Source organism: Papio anubis, chromosome 4 (assembly GCF_008728515.1).
Source record: "Papio anubis isolate 15944 chromosome 4, Panubis1.0, whole genome shotgun sequence".
NCBI lineage: Eukaryota > Metazoa > Chordata > Mammalia > Primates > Cercopithecidae > Papio > Papio anubis.
This window is the reverse complement of record NC_044979.1, coordinates 51130827-51149406: the sequence shown is the minus strand read 5'-3', so window position 1 is coordinate 51149406 and position 18580 is coordinate 51130827. Positions and strand designations below refer to the sequence as shown.

Below are 18580 nucleotides of genomic sequence, written 5' to 3'. Positions count from 1 at the left end.
TTTAATTTTTTTTTAGTTTTTAATTTTTTGTGGGTACATAGTAGGTATAGATATTTATGGGGATACATGTGATGTTTTGAAACAGGTATGCAATGTGTAATAATCATACCATGTAAAATGGGATATCCATTCCCTCAAGCATTTATCCTTTGTACAAATAATTCAGTTATACTTAGTTATTTTAAAATAAACAATTAAATTATTTTTACTATAGTCACCTTGTTGTGCTATCAAATACTATGCTCTATTCATTATTTCTTTTTTTTTTTGCACTCATTAATCATCTCCACCTCCCCTCTACCAACCCCTACTATCCTTCCCAGCCTCTAGTAACCATCCTTCTACTCTCTATCCCTATGTGCTTGTTTTGGTTTTTACATCTCACAAATAAGTGAGAACATGTAACATTTGTCTTTCTGTGCTTGGCTTATTTTCACTTAACATAATGACCTCCAGTTTCATTCATGTTGTTGCAAATGGCAGGATCTAATTCTTTTTTATGGTTGCATAGTACTCCATTGTGTATATGTACCACATTTTCTTTATCCATTCATCTGTCGATGGACACTTAGGTTGCTTCCAAGTCTTGGCTATTGTGAACAGTGCTGCAACAAACATGGAAGTGTAGATAGCTCTTTGATACGCTGATTTCCCTTTTGGGGGGTTATATACCCAGCAGCATGATTGCTGGATCATATGGTAGCTCTATTTTTAGTTTTTTGAAGAACCTCTAAACTGTTGTCCACAGTGGTTGTACTAATTTGCATTCCCACCAACAGTGTCCAAAGGGTTTGCTTTTCTCTACATCCTCTCCATAGGTTATTGCCTTTTGGATATAAGCCATTTTAACTGGGGTGAGATGATATCTCATTGTAAGTTTGATTTGCATTTCTTTTATGATCAATGATGTTGAACACCTTTTCATATGCCTGTTTGCCATTTGTATGTCTTCTTTTGAGAAATATCAGTTCAAATCTTTCTCCTATTTTATAATTGGATTATTAGATTTTTTCCTATAGAGTTGTTTGAATACCTTATATATACTATTAATCACTTGTCAGGTGGATAGTTTGCAGATATTTTCTCCCATTCTGTGGGTTGTGTCTTCACTTGCTGATTGTTTCTTTTGCTGTGCAGAAGCTTTTTAACTTGACATAATCTCATTTGTCCATTTTTGCTTTGGTAGCCTATGCTTGTGGGGTATTACTCAAGAAATCTTTGCCCAGTCCAATGTCCTGGAGAGTTTCTCCAATTTTTTCTTGTAGTAGTTACATAGTTTGAAGCCTTAGATTTAAGTCTTTAATTCATTTTTATTTCATTTTTGTATATGGCAAGAGATAGGGACCTAGTTTCATTCTTCTGCATACGGCGCCCAGTTCTCCCAGCACCATTGATTGAAGAGACTGCCCATTCTCCAATGTATGTTCTTGGCACCTTTGTGGAAAATGAGTTCACTGTAGGTGCATGGATTTGTTTCTGGGTTCTCAGATTTTAAGGTACTATGAATCATACTTTATTTTTTAAATTTATAGTGAGTGTATTCATTTCCTATCGGTGCTTTCACATATTACCGCGAACTTAGTGACTCGAAACAACACAAATTTATTATCTTACAGTTCTAGCAGTCAGAAGTCCGAAATTAGCCTTACTGGGCTGAAGTCAAATTGTCAGCAGAAAAAAGAAGGAACAAGGAAGAAGAGGGTAGAGGAGGAGAGGGAGGAGGGAGGTGGCAGCGCCATGGCAGAGGGGCAGGAGCAGGAGGGGGATGGAGAGGAGAAGGCTCCTGTGTGGCATGGTGCTCCTGCTCCTCCTGGTGCTGCCCAGCCCCCTGTCAGCCAGGGCTGAACCCCCACAGGATAAGGAAGCCTGCATGGATACCAATAATCAAAGCTACATCTGTGACACAGGACACTGCTGTGGACAGTCTCAGTGCTACAACTACTACTAGGAACTCTGGTAGCTCTGGCTGGTGTGGACCATCATCATCATCCTTAGCTGCTGCTGCAATGGCCACCACCGCCAAGCCAAGCACCGCCTTCAGGCCCAGCATCGGCAACATGAAATCAACCTGATCCCCTGCCGAGAAGCCTTCAATCACTCAGTGCTGCCTTTTTATTTCAGATTTTTGCTAAACTACTTAACTCCTCCTTCTGAGGAAGTGGTGAGCCAGCCTCCAACTCCTCCCCCAGCATACAGTGCCTTCCAGCTATGCAGCAGCAGCAGCTCCTGCCTGCACAGTGCAGCCCGGCAGATGGCAGTCCCCCGGCGCCAATCCCACCAGGGGATCCAAGGGAATCCCCTTGTCTGAGCCCAGCAGAAGCATCACAAGACCCCCAAGCATCGCTGATCCTGAGCCCTCTGACCTACCAGGTGACCGAGTAGCCACCAAAGACCTGGAGATGCAGCCCAGTGGCTCTGTAGCCAGCCTGGGAGAGCTGGACCCAAGGACCTTCCTGGACAAGGATGCAGAAGGTAAGGAGGAGCTGCTGAAAGATGACAGCTCTGAACATGGCAGCACACCGCCCGACAGCAAAGAGAAGATGCTCAGGAGACATTGCCACTTCACTGGTGACTCGGGCATTGAAGTGTATATGCCAGGGCCACCATGATCATGGCCTTAAAGAGTTCAACATGCTCATTGCTGATGCACTGGATGGGCCCCTGGACTTCCACGACAGCTACCATGTGCTGTCTTGTGTAAAGGAGATGTCTTGTGTGAAGGCTAGAGTGGAGGCTGTCTCTGAAACCTCCGTGAGCAGGTGGCCCTAAGCCATGGTAGTGGATAGATGTGCAGCTTTCTGCATGTGCCCCTTGGTCTGTGCCCACAGGTGGTCAGCATCCGCCTCCAGCCCGAGCACGTGCTCCGCGGGTCTTTATGTCTCACTGTTCCTCACACATAGGAGGAAAGAGATAGGAGACTGAAGAAGGGATAGACACTGAGAAAGGGCCCCTCCAGCCTGGCTGTCACACCATATTTTGTCTTTGATTCTGAATAAATTTTTTTTTGGTGTGGTTTCTTTTGGGTTTTTTTCGGGGATGGATGGCTGGTCATTGTCTGTTTTAAACTGGCCACTTGGAAGAAACACCTTGGTTATCTGTGGCTCTCATGTCCTGTCCCTGCCCCTGTCCCCACTTCTTTTGAGTGGGGTGACTCATTTTCTGTGTAAAGAGTCTCTCAGGTAGGAGGTGAACACAGCCATCTGGAAGACCCGCAGGATCCTTGCGCCTGTTGCTTAGCTTCGGGTCACCAGCTGAGCTGTGATAGGAATAATCTGAATGGAGGTGGCAAACAGCTGAAATGAACATTCCTCAAGCAGCCCTGTTCATACGAAGAGTCTGATTTTCCCCCCACTCTTGAACAATGATGATATGATGATATTCAGACAAGGCACTGATGTTATGGTAAGAAAATATATAGATATAAATATCTAGATAGATAAATAGATAGAGAGCTAGATAGATAGATAGATAGATCGATCCCCAAACAGACAAATCCAAGGCTGTGAAGTAAATGAGTGCATTTGGATTCCACAAAACCAAATCCATGTTGAACAGAGTGAAGTCCGTACACCGTAACTTTTTGGGTGAACCCTGCATGCCTGTCCATTGTGTGTGAGCCCAAGCCCTGTTTCCCTGTGAAGATACCTTGAGTGGCAGCCATTCTCCTCATGCAAACCACATGTCTGGAGCACAGACGGCCCTCTCTAAGTAACTGATGTTACACATTTACTGTTTACGGGGCAAATGTCTGACTGTGTACTCAGGTGTATTACACAGCATTGTGGACTGACTGCAGGCCCCTGTGTTTGCCAGAGATAACTGTGCTCAACATAGAGGTTTTATTCTACTCACCACTGCAACTTACACATTGCTCCGTGGACACACAGGGGCCTGTGTTCTGTTCCCTGTAAATGGAAATGTGCTCTGAGCCTGTCTGCTTCCCTTGGCCATGCCTGGTCCTCCGTATAAGCCCCCGGGGTGTCCACAACCACCTGGGACAGAAGAAGATGGAATTTCAGACAGAAGCTTGATTGGGTCTTCAAAGACAGTCTTGGACTAGCTGTGGCCCAGACGTCAGCCCTGCCCAGAATTGCCAGGAGGAGGCTTTGAGGGTACTGGGGGTACTGCAGGGCCTGCCTCCCTCTGACGAGTCCAGTGGGCACAAGCAAGCTGACATGTGGCCAGAAGTGGCTGGATTGTGTCATAGCCCTCAGATGCCTTTTCTTCCACTTTTTAAAGAATCCCAAGTAACTCACTGAAGTGTCTCAAAGGCAAACAAGTTCTACCAAAGTGAATCCTTTTTCAGTGAACGAATCAAATAGATGAATTCTGACTCTCTCACGTTCCTTTCCCCAGTTAGAGTGGGGAAGTGGTGGAGTGCTAACTGTGGGATTCCTTGCAGTGTCCTACCCTAAAGACACAAGAAGATGGAAATGCAACCTGTGGAGCCAGGCTTGATTCCCAAGTCGCAGTCTGGCCCCCGCTACAGGAGGCAACCCGCTTAGGGAGAGATTTAATAAGGAATTGGTTCTGGGGATGGGGAGATGTGATCGAGACTGGTTTCCAGGTGAATGAGATAGAAGGAGTTGGTGGAGGGTTTAGTGCTATAGCCAGTTGAGAGATTTGCAAATGAGAACACATTCCTGCGTGAGGCACATTATCGTTTGTCAGTTATTGTGAATATGTGTGTTTTAAGCAGTAAGGTGCTACTGGTCAGACTTTTCTAGGCAGTCTCAGTGATGCATTTCCTGTGCTGAGATTGTTCTGAAGAGTGACTCTAACCACTGCGAGAAGCCCACATAAAAATCGATCCCCCTCTCCCTGACAAAAAAAAAAGCTCTGTCAGCAGAGCTGGTTCCTTCAGGAGCTTCCAGGGGAGAATCTGTGTCCTTTCCTGGTGCAGTGTCTAGAGGCTATCCGCATTCTTTGGCTCATGTTCCCCTTCCATCTTCAAAGCTAGGAAGGGATGGTCAAGTCTTTCTAACATCGTATAACTTTGACAATAACTCTTCTGTCTCCCTCATCCACAATTAAGGATCCTTGTGACTACATTAGGCCAAGCAGATGACCCAGGATAATCTCCCTATTTTAAAGTCAGCTGACTAGCTACCTTAATTCCACCTGCTACTTTAATCCCCCTTTGACATGTAATTTGACATACAGGTTCTGGGAATTAGAATGTGAACATCCTTGGGAGACCATTGTTCTATCTCAGTGGGTAAGTTATTTGAATGCTAATTGCTTTTGAAAATGCTTGCTGCAATCAGAGTCCCATAACTGTTTCTCGATTCTTGATTTGGAGGTTTTTATTTTTAATTGGACTGTCTGCGAGGGAAGCAGAGGCATACTTCTAAATTTAAGAACTGAAATGGAGCAAGTAGCCCCAGTTCAGCATGCCCAGAGTCTGCTGCCTTTGGTTTTCTCAAAAGAAGGCAACTGCAAAAAAATCTCTAAACACGGCGGGGCATGGTGGCTCACGCCTGTAATCCCAGCACTTTGGGGGACCAAGGCGGGCGGATCACGAGGTCAGGAGTTGGAGACCATCCTGGCTAACACGGTGAAACCCTGTCTCCACTAAAAATAGAAAACAATTAGCCGGTCGTGGTGGTGGGTGCCTGTAATCCCAACTACTCGGGAGGGTTAGGCAGGAGAATGGCGTGAACCCGGGAGGCAGAGCTTGCAGTGAGCCGAGATGGAGCCATTGCACTCCCGCCTGGGCGACACAGCAGTGTCTCAAAAAAAAAAAAAAAATTAAAAAAAAAATCTCTAAACATACCATAAAAAAAGCAGAATTGCAAAAGAATGGCTGGCTAATTGAACACACACTTTCACTCTCTCCTAAACTGCACTGCAACTATGGTATGGTAAAAGGTTTTGTTTTGTTTTGTTTTTTAAGCACAAACCTATAAGGATACAGTGAACAAGACAAGAAATAGCACCAACTTTTTGAAAGCTACAAAACAGATAACAGGTGGTATGGACTTGGTAAAACTGATGAAAATTTGAACTCTTTTTCCTCCTGGGGAAATCCAAGAACCAACTCAATTTAAACTACCAAATAATCAAGGCTCAGGCATTGAAGGCACAACTACTCCTAGAAAAGAAGGGCAGGGCTGTGATGGAAGAAAGAACACGTTGGTTAGAAAGCTGGTTGGTGACAAGCTGTGACCGGCACTTTGGGAGGCGAGGCGAGGCCCGGATCCGCGAGGTCAGGAGATGGGGAGACCATCCTGGCTAACCACGGTGAAACCCCGTCTCTACTAAAAAAATACAAAACTAGCAGGCTGGTGTGGCGCCACTGAATTAACTACTCGGGAGAGCTGAGGCAGGAGAATAAGTGAACCGGGAGGCCGGAGCTTGCAGTGAGCTGAGATCCGGCCACTGCACTCCCAGCCTGGGTGGCAGAAGCCGAGACTCCGTCTCAAAAAAAAAAAGAAAAGCAGTTATATCCCTAGATGCCCCTCTCTTCCTCCAAATGCTGGGTGATTTCCTTCCCTCACCCCACCAGAAGACAGTCTTCCTCTTTGAAGAGGGTAAAGCAGAGAGTGTGTTTTAATAAACAAAACACAGGAGGGTTAAGTAAATGATGTATGCCTACTAAATGCAAAACTTCCTCCTCATCTCAGAATGATGGCAGCAGTTATTTACTTTCATGCAGAACACCAAATAAGTCTTTTGTAGGTGGGAATCTATCAGACCCAAGAAGAAAGATCCAAATACACTCACATGGATGTTGACATCGGGGCTTCCCCAACAAAGGGCCCAGGCAGCTCACCCTACAGGAAATCTCACCATGATCAAGCCTCACCCACTTACTCAGAGTTTCCAGGCAGCTCTTGAAGCCTCCACGTTTAAATATGAGCAAGTAATCAAGCATGAAAGATTCAAGAAACACCTGAACAGAAACAAATATATATAGTGAAAACAGAAAGTGTGCAGGAAGAGCAAAAAAACTCTCAATGTCTTCAGAAAGGTCATGAATTTTTATTACAATGCACTCATGAAATCAGAATTGAAAAATATAAAAAAAATTTTCAGTTCACACCTATAATCCCAGCATTTTGGGAGACTGAGACAGGAGGATCTTCTGAGTCCAGGAGTTCGAGACCAGCCTGGGCAACAGAGTGAGCCCCCATCTCTACAAAAATAATAATAATAATAATAAATTAGCCAGATATAGTGGCACATGCCTGTGGTCCCAGCTACCCAGGATGCTGAGGCACTTGAGCCCAGAAGGTTGAGACCACAGTGAGCCAAGATCACACTACTATACTACATCCTAGGCAACAGAGCAAGACCTGGTCTCATAATAAAAATGAAAAAAAAAAAAATGAGAAAGTGAAAAAGAGCCCTCAGGAAAAAATAGAAGGTCTCACTAAATCCTCAGCCCAACGCCCAAAAATAAACTGTCTTATTTTGTTTGTGCTGCTATAACAACATTCCTGAGACTGGGTAATTTACAAAGAACAGAAATTTATTTTCTCTTGGTACTGGAGGCTGAGGAGGCATCCAAGATCAAGGCACTGGCAGGTTTGGTATCTAGTGAGGGCTGCAAAAAAGGACAGACTTCCTCCATCAAGCCCCTTTTTCAGTGTACCTAATCCCATTCACAAGGGGATGGGCCCTCATCACCTAATCATCTCTTAAGGGCCCCATCTCTTAACACCATCACCTTGACCATTAAGTTTCAACACTTGAATGTTGGAAGGGACATATTCAAACCATAGCATAAACCCATACTGATGAATAATGCACAAAGAGAAAATTCTACACATTTCCAGAAAACACAACACCCAAAGGTTGAGGCATCTGAATAAGTTCAGATTTCCCAAAAGGAACTCTGGAAGATAGAAGACAGTAAAACAATGTGACATGGTTTGGCTGTGTCCCCACCCAAATCTAATCTTGAATAGTAGCTCCGATAATTCCCACGTGTTGTGGGAGGGACCTGATGGGAGATAATTGAATCATGGAGGCTGTCCCCCCCATACTGTTCTCATGGTAGTGAATAAGTCTCATGAGATCTGATGGTTTTATAAGGCGTTTCCCCTTTCACGTGACTTTCATTCTCTCTTGCCTGCCATCATGTAATACATGCTTTTCACCTTCCGCCATGATTGTGAGGCCTCCCCAGTCACGTGGATCTGTGAGTCCATTAAACCTTTTTTTCTTTATAAATTACCCAGTCTTGGGTATGTCTTTATGAGCAATGTGAGAACAGACTAATACACCATGCTTTCAAAATTATTTCCAACCTAGTATTCTATGGGCCAGTCAAGTTGCAAATCAACTATGAGTGAAGAAACATACTTCAGGCTTGCAGGTTCTCAAAAGCTTTACTTCCCACATACTCTTTCTTGGGAAGCTAGTGGATAGAGGATGTACTCCACCAAAAGGATAGGAAAATATTTGAGAAAGGACATCTACACAGGGAGAGGCAGAGGTCTACAGGATGTTGGTAAAGGGAGATTGTTAGCTATAAAACAACTCAGACAACTTTGGGTAGGGTTTTTTTCTAGAACATGAAGTTGATGTCTGATACCTGATGTGAATCAACATACTGAAAGACGTAGGGATAAGCTGGAGAACTGGGGTTGAATAGTGATAGATATTACTAGTCTCAGAAAAGAAAGCAAATAATGCAAGATGAAAAAACAAAAAACAAGACAAATACACCTCAAGAGAACACCCCCTCATCCCCCAAAATGTCTAGCAAATAAAAAGTAATAGTGGTTTACCACATACCTTCATTCTTTTTTTTTTTTTTTTTTTTTACCTTTTTTTTAAAGCAATAGAGACAAGGGTCTCACTGTGTTGCCAGGGCTGGTCTTGAACTCCTGAGCTCAAGTGATCTTCCCTCCTCAGCCTCCCACTGTGCTGGGATTATAGGCATGAGGCACCACACCCAGCCCCTCCATTTTGAATATAAAACATATTATAATAATGCAAATACCGTTAATACCATAATTTGATCTGACCAAAATTGTGACCCTGTATTAAGGAGGATGGAGAAATGGGGAGTGTGCAGAGGTTTGGTAGTAGTGGGCACACAAGAAAGAGAGCTAAATCCTCATCGCGAAAAGTGAGAAAAAATAAACAGAAATGCAGGAGTATTATTTATAGTTACAGAGATACCTGTCAAAGAATCAGCTAAAGCATTTGAGAGCAGTTGCCTTTGGGAAAAGAAGACAGGGAGAAGTGGCTGGGGACTGTGATTTCTCTTATTCATCCTTTATAGAACTAGTTGATTTCTTAAAATAAAAGACTGACAATTTTCTTAAAACAATTTTAAGCAATATGACTCAATTAAGTACCTTATCTCACTTTTCTAGAAACACTGAACAGATTAATGAGATGTTTATAATACATTCTGAGCTCTTTGGGGAAAAAAAAAAGCCTTATTTTGACTTCTATTTATTTATTTATTTATTATTTTTGCCCCATTGCAATCAGTGTGCACAGGCTTCTTTATTTTATTTTATTTCATTTATTTATTTATTTATTTATTTATTTATTTATTTATTTATTTGAGATGGAGACTTGCTCTGTCACCCAGGCTGGAGTGCAATGGTGCAATCTTGGCTCATTGCAACCTCTGGCTCCAGGGTTCAAGCGCTTCTGCCTCAGCCTCCTGAGTAGCTGGGATTACAGGCACACACCACCATGCCTGGCTAATTTCTGTAATTTTAGTAGAGATGAGGTTTCACCATGTTGGCCAGGCTGGTCTCGGACTCCTGACCTCCAGTGATCCTCCTGCCTCCACCTACCGAAGTGCTGAGATTACAGGTTGGAGCCACTGCCCTGGCCCGCAGCTTCTCTATATAGGTCCTCAGCCTGTATTCACATTTCCATCCATTTCTAATGTAATTACCTTAACATTACTTTAGCATATGACTTTGCCTTTTCCAGAACTCTAATTAAGATTTTAAATAAGATGTATGCCACTGGGAATCTCTCATTCACCCTTGTTAAACACCTTTCCTGTGTGATTATAATTTCACTTGGTAATTGTTTCTGATTTTGGTTTTCCAAACTTTTCCTTTTTATGACTTAAACACAATTTGAACTGGTGCAGCAGATCATTTACAATCCAGGTGTAAGATAGATTGGCAAAATAAATAGAAAAGAAGACAGTCATTGGGTAGTGAACAGTGACCAAGTTTACCTCAGTCAATCCGTTTATTAAAAGAACTCATACTGCTGGGCATGGTTGCATATGCCTGTAATCAAAGCTACACAAGAGGCTGAGACAGAAGGATCACTTGAATCCAGGAGATTAGCCTGGGCAACATAGCAAGACCCCATCTCAAAAATATAAATACGTAAAAATAAATAAAAGGACTTGTACTTTTAAATAAGCACTCACCATGTGCTAGGTTCTGATTACTTTATCTACTTCTATGCCATAAACTTTTTTCAAATTTATTTTATGTATTTTTAGATGCCTACTATACACCGATCCTTGTGATAAGAGCAGCCAATGTTCCTTGAGCACTCACCATGTGCTAGGGTCTAATTGCTTTATCTCCTCATTGTCATTTAAATATTGCAGCAAGCCCATGAAGCAAGTAGTGGTATTACTTGCTTTTCTTTTCAGATAAGAAAAATGAGGCATAGAGAATATGAAAATAAATAAAATTTAAAAGCTCTGGGAACCCCAGAAAACACATTAAGTCTTGAGAGATATGACTGTGATCTCAGCCATGGAGCATGGAGTTGTAACTTCTGCTGCTTAGATTATAGATTAACTCTCTTCTTCAGTGTTCTTCTGTAAATGATGAGGAGAAACAAGAGACCAGACCTCCTTCTAATCACTGATCTTTGTGATAGATTAACTGCCTCCTTCTTTGTACCTGTATTAGTCTGTTTTCCCCAATAATAAACAACTGCCTGAGACTGGGTAATTTATAAAAAGAGGTTTAATTGACTCACAATTCCACATGGCTGGGGAGGCCTCAGGAAACTTACAATCATGGTAGAAGAGAAGCAGGCACATCTTACATGGTGGCAGGCAAGAAAGAGAGAGTGTGTGTGTGAAAGGTAAAGAGCCCCTTATAAAATCATCAGATCTCATGAGAACTCACTCACTATCACAAGAACATCATGGGGGACACTGCCCCCATGATCCAATCACTTCCCACTAGGTCCCTCCCTTGATATGTGGGGATTATGGGGATTATAATTCACTACGAGATTTGGGTGAGGACACAGAACCAAACCCTATCAGTATCTAACTCAGTTAAGGTAACACTAATTACCTCCTGAATTTTATATCTTCCAAGTGGAATGTTAAATAGACCTTTCCTGAAAAGAAAAAAATTACCTTGTCTAATTGGATTACTATAACTATACATTCAGCCAAATACAGAAAAATATTGAAATTCTGTTAAGCTTTCTAAACCTTATCTATGTAAGTGACCTCAAACTTCTACACTTCAAAATGCTGACTTCCATTCTTTGGAATATGTGTCTCCCAGGAGGCATCTTCAAACTTTGTACTTGAATAAACTCTCTTCAAAATTCAAAATAAACTCTCTTCAAATCAAAGTAGATTCTGACGCTTATTTCAAGTTGACATTTTGGCAACTATGGAAGGACCTAAAGCAAGCCTCTATTGATTCCCCACTGCATTGCCCACAGCTAGGATTTTGGTACCAGCATGAACAGTTTTCATTCACCTGACTTCACTGGAGCCAGCAGAGGGTCTCCAGTGAGGACCCTCTCAGGTTTTGAATCTCCCTGATTTGGACTGAAAATCAGACTTTACTCAAGTGACCCGATTCCACACTTGACGGAGCTGAAATTGAAGCTCTGCTTTAAGGTAAGAGTCTTTGTTTGTTCTCTAGATATTCTTCTGTTCACAAATTTGTGGTTTTCACTTTTCTCTAAGGTTAAATGTTATTTGTAACTGCTCATTAATGTTTGTACAGCTTTTTCTCTTATTTGAATTTTGGTCAGGGAAAGAAAGCTTCTCTCTCTGAGAAGATGAAGATGAATGTATCATAAGACAAGGGACACTGTTTCTCCTGGCCAAAAGATATCTTAGGCTAATAAGGTCTTGTGGGAGTGTCTGAACTCATCACTTATAACATGCAATAGTCCTGTAGGGAATTCTCAGAGAAGAACATACAGGAAATCTTGCTTAACCTAGTGGGCACATATGAAGAGCTGATCTTCTAGTGCCTTAAGTGCCCAGGATTCCTGGCTTTCACCAAGACAGGTAAAAAGAGAAAAGTGATTCCCCGGTGTCACCTCAAGGAATAATCCCCATTAAGCAACATACCAGATCAAAAACATCTTTCCCAGGTGTGGTCATCTTTGATGACTGTAAAAAGAGCTAATCCAAGATTATGAGGCAGGATCATCACTTGAACTAGGGGAAACGTGAGTCTTCCTTTTTAAGGAGAGATCCACCTTTAGAAATTCCAGCTGGGTTCCTGTAAAATACTTGTGGTGCAACCTCCTGTCCATATCTAGAAAAATTGTCTTTCTTAACCCATGAAGACCCCAAACAATAATGACCAAAATGGGTTATCTTTGAAATACCTAAATTAGCTTATTTATGTGCACAATTAGAAAAAGCTATTTCTAAAGTTAAACAAAATAATTGAGGGAGTTACTTCTAATGGTACTTAGAAGCATCTGAACAGCACTCTCACAAAGTTCTTTCTCTACTGGAAGGAAATGTAAAGCCCTCTAAAACCATTTATAAGTTAAAAACAACAACAACAACAAAACTGCCAAATCTTTTTTTACTCCTCCTTCTGCTTCCCCATCTCTTTATTACCCATCTCTTCCTCATCTGAACTACACTGTCCAGCCTTTCCTTCTTTTCTTCCCTTTCCCCTTCTTCCCACTCTTGTTGTTTTAGCTCCATTTTGTGAATGACTGGTATCTGGTAGAGGAGAACCTGCCTTAACTTATCAACCATGATCAAAGGTAGACGTTAAAGGCATAATTAAGGAATTTCCACATCCCCACCAGGACCCTATTGGTTTTGTCAGGAAATTTGAACTAAATATTCAAGTTTACAACCCTGGTTTTTCCAATTTGTATTAAGTATTTCACATGTTAGTATCAGAAAGTTAAGCTAAAGATTGGAAGAGCTAAGGCAAATTGGAGGAACCGCGTGGAGGACTTTCATACATTTTCAGAAGACCACAAATGTGACCATGAGGTTTCAAAGGCTTTGCTCAAGCCATCCCTTCAGTTGACCTTTCAAAGAATGGTCTACTGGAATAAAATACAACAATGTCAACAAAATTCAGATGAGTCAGAAATGACATATTTTGAGAGATTCGAAAAAATATTTAAACCATATTCAGGATTATCTGAAGAGAATTAGGCTAATCATCAAAATGATACTCTCCTCAATTTCGATTTCATAAATGGGTTACTTAGATGAAGAATTAGGACAAACAGTAGAAGGACAACACCGTAGTTGGACAATTGCTCACATTCATGATTTGGGTAATTTTGCTAATCAGTTATCTCATGCCTTAACTAAAGAAGAGAAAAAGAAGCCAAACAAAAGAATAAGGCTAATAATATTAGGAATTTATAACTAAAACAATTATCTACCCAGTCCGAACCTCCAAAACATACCCCAAAAACCTCAGAATGAATTTAACCCTCTGTTTTGTCATTATTGCAAAAACACCCTGGTCACCTTAAGAAAGATTGCTGAAAACTAAAATAGAGGCAACAACAACAGGCAAAGGAAGAAAAGAAAAGGAACTTAAAGAGACCTTGCCTTTCCTCCTTATTAATATTCTGGGAGAAATAGAAAGTATCTGAAATTGAGAACAAACATAAACTCTTACTGACACTGAGCTGCATTATCTGTAGTATATCTCACCTTATTACAAGGTCCCATTCCTTAAAGTAAACCGTTTAAATGGTTGGTGTCACTAATATTCCTGTATTGGCACATAAATCTTACCCTATAGCTTTTCAAGTAGGCCCTTTACAAGATACTTGTATTTTTCTCTTCATTCTCTAAGCCACTATCCATTTGATAGGAAGAAATTTCTTAGAACTATATGATACCCATATTTCTTTTTCCCAAAAGGGTAAAATGTTTTTAGAATTAGAAGACAAAGTTGAATTACTAGACACCATGAATTTTTCAGAATCTGATCCTTTTAAATTAACAAGCTACAATTTATATTGCCATAGAAGACACCGAATTATTGACGGGTAAATAATTACAAAAAGTGTTAAAGGCGATACCTGATTCGCTGTGGTCAAAGTCTTTCACTGATACTGGAAAAATTATCTTGACTTCCCCAATCAAAATTTAAATAAACCCATCAAAACCTCTTCCAAACCTTAAACAGTACTCTTTGTTTTTTTTAAGTAAATTTTTTTTTTAATTATACTTTAAGTTCTAGGGTACATGTGCACAACATGCAGGTTTGTTACATAGGTATACATGTGCCATGTTGCTGTGTGGCACCCATCAATTCGTCATGTACATTAGGTATATCTCCTAATGCTATCCCTCCCCACTGTCCCCACCCCATGACAGGCCCCAGTGTGTGATGTTCCCCTTCCTTAAACAGTACTCTTTAAAGCCAAAGGCTTTAGAAGGAATACAACCTATAGTTCTAGACTATATAAAAAGAGGTCTGATTATTCCCTGTAGAAGCCTATGTAACACTCTAATCCTTCCTGTAAAAAAAACCAAATGACAGAGGATGGAGGTTTGTAAAGGATCTGAGAGCAATTAACAACATAGTTGCTAACAACATAGTTCCTTGCCATCTGCTAGTGTCAAACCGCCATATGTTGTTGACTACCATCTCTGCTGAAGGTGAGTTTTTTACTGTGATAGATTTATGCAGTGCATGTTTTAGTATTCCTGTGGATAAAGACAGTCAATTTCTCTTTGCCTTCACTTGGGAGAACAGACAGTACAATGGACAGTCATGCCTCAGGGATACACTGAGAGCTCAACTTACTTTTCACATATATTTGTGATATCTGAGATCTCCCAGATATTGACTTCCTTAAGAAATCCAATCCCGCCTTAGTATGGAACATAACATCCTAGTAATGAGTCCTCCTAGTGACGGGACATGAAACTCCTGAACATAAAAGAAGTCAAAACTATTGAGATCATCTGCAGTGCTTTCTTTGAAAGATCTTGATGAAAAGGCAGAAATGTGAAGATAAATAAAAGTTAAAACGCTGTTCAAACCCATAAAACACTTTAAGCTTTGGGTGAGATGTGACTGTGGTCTGAGTCATGTAGCTTGTGATTGTAACTTCTGATTTTTTTTTTTTTTTTTTTTTGTAGCCACTGACTTTATTGATCTAAAAATCTTCACAAGGACAATGACTGTTCTGTGAAGAAAAGGAGCCAAATGGCCTGAAACACTAGAAGTGAAGGTAAGGGTGAAGGACAGGGCCAGAAATCCATCAGGAAAGTTGGTGTCACCAGGGAACTGGCAGAGGAAAAGGAAGGGAGGTGCATGCAAGAGTTAGAATTGCAAAAAAGTTGAAATGGTTAGGGGAGAAAACTCCCGAAACACCCCTGGAGTCCACTGGATGCAAGCACAACAACAGCAATCATTTCCTTTGTAGAGGACGGAGGAGGAGTCCCCTACTCGGCTGCAAACTCTGGAGATGCGATGCTGGGGCTGGGCATTGAGGGCTCCCCAGAAAGCATCACAGGAAGGCGTCACACCACTCTTGAAGGTATCCAAAGCAGTCCTGGGGCTGCTTGGCTTTGGTGCTACATGTGTCCTTCAGCCATACCTGGGCAAGGTCTTCCTCTTTCTTTAGCACCAGAAACTGACCAAGGACAACACAGGCCTTGTCAAAGCCCCTTTCTCCAGCTTCTTCCCCAGCACTTCACCAATACCAGCCAGGCTCCCTACCGGTTTTCCCCCGTAGGCTCTGCCGTGAAGCCTCAGTGCTTTCGGGAGGTTGTCATCTTAATCAAGCTTAATCAGCAGCTCCAGTTCCCATAAAGGTACCTTCTACACCAGGCCTCTCCGGCCAATCTGCTTTTTACACTATGGATTAACTTTGTTCCTCGTTGTTTGTGTTCTGTAAATGACTAGGAGAGACCAGAGACCAGACCCTCTCTCTTTGCAATCACTAATCTTTGTTACAGATTATCATCCTCTTTTATTGTCCTGTACCTAATTCAGGCCAGATGGTACAAAACATTCCATGACTGTTACATCTTCAGTGTAGAATGTAAAATTACCTTTCCTGAAAAGAAAAAGACTGCCATAACTAATAAGGTTATTGTACCTATACATAAAGCCTTATATAGAAAGGGTTGAAATTCTGTGAAGCTCCCCAAACTTATCTATGTAAATGAGCCCAAACTTCTACACTTTCAAACACTGACTTTCGTTTTTTGTAATCTGTGCTTCCCAAGTGGCCATCCTCAACCTTGTGCTTGAATAAACTCTCTTTAAACTAGATTCTAACCCTTTTGATTATTCGATGTTGACAAGAGACTGAGTATGCTTCCTAAATTCCTTAGGGAGTGGCTAAGCTGAGAATCAAACTCCAGCCCATATTCTGAATCAGTGCTCTGTATCGCCTCTCACTGGATGTCAGTGGGCACCACGGAGAAAATCACAAAACAATGGAAAATAGGGAAAGGATTTAACTTTATTGAGCACATTACTATGGTCTGGAAAGTTCTATCATTGTATTTCATTATTATGACAATGTAATGAATGACTATTACTTACTAATACTTGTAAGAAAGGTTAGAAAACTTGCCCAAGGTCACAGACAAGGATTAGCCCTCAAGAAACTTATTTCTGCTGGGAATTAACATAAACCCAGAAGAAACTGGCGTAACTACAAGATAATGTCAAATCTGTAGTAGAAATAAAAACATAGTAAAATCTCTGAGGAAAGAGTGTTCAGTCCAAGGGAGATGCTGGTGATACATCCTGGAGAAAAAGGAGGTTGTGATCTAAGGCTTGATGAACAGATTTGGATAAACAGAAAGAAGGAATAAACAGCATTGTTCCTGACTTTTGTTCTTTTCTATACTTGTAATTTTTTACAACATTTTATTGTTTTACAAGATACGGGCTTTAGGGTTAACAAAAGGTCATTTCCTGATTTACATCATTTTATAGGAACTTCTAAGCAGGGACAGATGCCTAAACTTAGAAAACCATAGGATATGTAAGGGGAAATCAAGAGCAAAGAGGTTATTCTCTTAAGGTTAGAGTAAGGGGGCAAGAAGTAGACGTTGAGAATGAAAAGAAAGAAAAGTTTAGAGAAGAAAAGTGAAACGTAAGGAAGAAAAGTGAAACTCCTGTAAGGAAGTCTATTTTGAAACATGGCTTGGGTTCAAAACTTTCATGGCCCAAGCCACTAACCTGTATGGTCTTAGAGAACCTTCCATAATTAAGATGTTGCATTGTGTGTGTGTGTGTGCGTGCGCGCGCACGCATGTGCATGCACGCACGTTCATTTTTAAAGAATTTTAGAGATACAGAAGAGAAGAAAGGTTTTCTCAGCCAAGACTTTTGCCAGCCTTCTCAGATCAGTAACACGTTGTCTCAATCCGGGGAAGTATTGCTACTGCTTAGCATTTGGGGTGAAGCCAACTGTGATATTCAGCAAATATGAGTTTCATCCTCTTGAAAATAATTGCTTTTACATCTTGTGACATCTTTCATGGACTCTGCAATGAAAATAAATTATAATTTCTTCGGGTGGGAGAAACTAAATTAGAAAGAAAAATGATTAGAAACAGAAGGCAGCTTGACGCTTGTGATGCCAGATTTGTTCAACATGTGATTCGAAAGCTGTGGATAAGTTTTTCTGGCCGTTCTCCCAATTAACAACCTTTAGCTTACTTAAAAGCCAAAATCCGTGACTCAAAAGAGTGTGCTAGGAAGAAATTTTTGACAGATAAAATTAGCTATTCCTGGCAACATCAAATAGCATATACATATACTCATGTACCTTTTTTTTTGGAACAAAGCTCAAAATATATCAAGATCTAACTTAAACCGCTCCCAGGGTTCCAGACCTCAATTATAATAGTTAACATTCATCAAGTACTTACTATGTGCCAGGCATTGCAACTATTTTTTACACCAACATTATGAGATAGGTACTATTCTCACATAATCTTATTTTAAAGATGATAAAATTGAGTCAAGGGAAGCTAAATAACTTGCTCAAGGTCACTCAGGTAGAAAATGGTAGAGCTAGGACTGAAACTGAGAAAACATTTCTCCACTATATTCTTTAAAAAGTCCTTACCAGCTGAGGGTGGTGGCTTATGCCTATAATGCCAGCACTTTGGGAGGCTGAGGTGGGAAGTTTGCTTGATTCCAAGAGTTCAAGACCAGCTTGGGCAACATAGCAAGACCTCATCTCTAAACATATGTTTTATGTCAAAAACATAAAAATTAGCTGGGCACAGTGGCATGTGCCTGTAGTCCCAGCTACTCAGAAGGCCAAGGCAGGAGGATGGCTTGAGCATAGGAGGGCGAGGCTCCAGTGAGCTAGGATCACACCACTGCACTCTAGCCTGGGCAACAGAGCAAGACCCTATCTCTGTAAAAACAAACAAACTCCTTAC

General features: G+C 41.2%; 2 pseudogenes; one reads left to right on the top strand and one right to left on the bottom strand.

Annotated features, from left to right (window-relative positions):
• Positions 1 to 1398: 1398 nt before the first annotated feature.
• LOC101024757 lies at positions 1399 to 3015 on the top strand (annotated as a pseudogene).
• An 11696-nt stretch (positions 3016 to 14711) lies between these two features.
• On the bottom strand, positions 14712 to 18296 carry LOC110742889 (annotated as a pseudogene).
• Positions 18297 to 18580: the final 284 nt, after the last annotated feature.